Raw genomic sequence first — 2918 nt, 5'->3', positions numbered from 1 at the left:
CAGCTGTCCTCGGCAGTATTTTTAACTGTCCTCTTCACAGGACTCTGTCTTCAAAAGAAAATGTACCCAACGGAACCTGTTTAGAAGGCAGGAGAAAGCGTTCCTTTGTGGAAACTGGGAGACCAGAGCCCTGGCCCTGCAGGCCTCCTTGTCCTCCCCACCCTGCAGACCTCCAGGGCTGCTCTGTTCGGGTGTGTCCCTAACCCCAGACCCTGCAGGCCCTCCCTGCCCTACAGACTCTCCGAGGCCCGGCCGCCCCACCCGCTCCCAGCCGCTCCACTACTGGGCAAATCCCCGGCCCACTGCCCCTGGAAGCAGGTCGGGTTGCTGGGCTCTGCATCCCTGACTCTGGATTTGTGTTGTCCCCTTTAACACCACCTCTGCAGAAAAGGTACTTCCAGATTTACTCATTTTAACTTTTGTGATTATTCCTTTTTATTTTTAGTTCCACAGGTGATATGGACACTTTCCTTGAAGAGAATTTAAATGATCCAGATGAAAGGAAGGCAGGAGTAGCCTCTCCCCCAGAGGGGCCCAGAGGGGTCAGCGTCCAGTTAAGGCTACAGACAGACTCTGGAGACTGTGCTTACCTCCCCAGGGAACCAATTCCCAGCCACCCCAAAGCCCCGGGAAGGGGTGGCGTCCTCCCAGTTGGTGAGGCTCTAGGACAGGCCCTGTGCCAGCACTTGTGGCTGAGATTGCAGCGGCCCTTGAACTTCCCATGCGTCCAAGGTCTCAGGTGGGAAGCAGGCACACGTTGGTGGCACAGCCCGGCTTTATGAGATGTTAACTGAGAAGTGCTGAGCGCAGAGAAGGAGTCAAAGCCCTGAGCACGGCCAAGCATCGCTGTTTCTAGGACCTTACACGTCCCTGGTCACACGTGGAGCTGGGCTGGGACAGACACTTCATCTGGCCCTGTGTGCCTTGGATGAAGCCTGAGACAGCAGAATCAGGACTGTCCCCAGGGTCTGGGGGCTGCAGGAAAGCACATGGCTCAGTTGGGAGCGTCCCAGCCTTCTGCCAGGGCGGACGAAGATAGCCAGCTCTCCTGGCTGGTCCTGGCTCCAGCTCCCTCAAGGCTCAAGGAGGAGAGAGCCAAAGAGATGGGCCTGGGAGGCACCCAGTCTCTGTTTGACAGTGGGGGCTGAGAAGACGCTGGGGACATGCTGCCACGGGTGCTGCTGTGATGATGGCGATGATGATGGTGATGATGGAATTATTGGTCATATATGTATTGTTCACATAATGTATATATACATATATACACACACATTTATGTAATGTTTTTCCTCTGCTTTCAAGAGTTTATCTTTGATTTTCAACAAAGTATCATGTTTCTTATGTGGTTTTTTTTTTTTTGTTTTTTTTTTTAGGTTATCCTCTTTACTGAAGTTCTTGAATCTGTAAATTTATGTCTTTCAACAAATTTGGGGAGCTTTCGGCCATTGTTCCTTCAAATACATTTTCTGCACCACACTCTCTCTTCTCTCCTGGGACTCCAGTGACACAGATTAACAGACGGTGTCCCACAGTCCCTGAGCCCTTGTTCACTTTGCAGTCTTTTCCCTCTTATTCATATTGGATGATGTCTACTGGTCTGTCTTCAAATTTACTACCTCATTCTTCTGCAGTCTTTATTCTGCTATTGCATTTACCCATTGAATTTTTAATTTAGCTGGTTTTCAGTTCCAGGATTTCTATTTCTTTTTTGTAGATTGATTCTGATTCTTTGCTGAAACTTTCATTCATCCCCAGTCTCTCTGTCCTTAACTCAGGGAGCGTGCTTATAATAACCGCTTTAAAATCTGATGGTTCCAACAGCTGTTTTCTTGAAGTTGGTGTCGTTGGTTACCTTTTTCCTTACAAGTTGTGGAGCTATTCCTGGTTCTTTGTATGTTGACTGATTTCGGGTTGTATCCACGCCATTTTGAACTCATGTTATCAGGCTCTGGGTCTGCATGAAATCTGCAGAATACTGATTTTCCAGTCAGCAGTCAGTCTGGTCAGGGTCAGATGGCACATCCTGCCAGCCTTCTGTGGCTGTGGTTGCAAAGTCAGTAAGTTTTAAACACCTGTACAAATAAACGTGTTTGACCAAAGGCCTGGACCTGTGCTGTGGTCCACCCTGTGTCCAATCTCACTCATGGGCAGCTCAGGCCACACCTGGAACTTCATTTACACTTCTGTGAGGTCTCTTTCCCATGATCCTCCTCTTGTTTTCTTCATTTTTCTGGCTCCCGGGGTCCTCTGGACAGAGAGTCACAATATTAGTCTTCCTCAGATGTCCTCTCTGGCTCCCGGGGTCCCCTGGAGAGAGAGAGCATTGAGTTCCTTCTGATGTTGCACACCGTCCACAATAGTGTCCTCTTTCAGATGAAGTGTTAGCAGAGAGAAAGGAGACCCTCTCTGGCCACACAGCCCCTTTCCCAGCTCCTGTGGTCACGGAGGGAAAGTTTGCAGGTCCCTGCATGGCTGCTGCTGCCTCTGCCACCACCCCCACTGGCATGCCGTCCTGGGATGGCCTTGAGAAGGACCATGCTTATCTGCAGACCGGGGAGAGGAGGTGTCTCCTGGGGCTTTCCCTGTCCATGCCTGCTGTGCAGCCCCAAGACCTGGGAGGCCTGATTGCAAGCTGTGAGCTAGAGAGGAGAAGCAAACCAGGAAAACAGCCCTGTGTCTGTCTGTCTGCACTGTGACCTCTCTCCCCAGACACTTCCAGTCTTCAGACCGTCACTTTGTTTCTTCTAGGGCTTCTAGTTGTAATCAGGGAGATGGAGTGGGGTGTGCTTGCTTCAACTTGACCAGAACCCTCTTTCTTACACTTTTGACTGCTCTGTTATGTTTGTGACAATTTTAAACCCTGAATGCAATACTCAGGAGCTCTGGTAGTATAGTGCCTAAGGCACTTGGCTGCTAAC

This window comes from Orycteropus afer, unplaced genomic scaffold, assembly GCF_000298275.1.
Source record: "Orycteropus afer afer isolate SDZICR_OR568_19922 unplaced genomic scaffold, OryAfe1.0 scaffold00469, whole genome shotgun sequence".
In the NCBI taxonomy this organism is placed as follows: domain Eukaryota; kingdom Metazoa; phylum Chordata; class Mammalia; order Tubulidentata; family Orycteropodidae; genus Orycteropus; species Orycteropus afer.
This window is presented reverse-complemented; position numbering follows the sequence as displayed.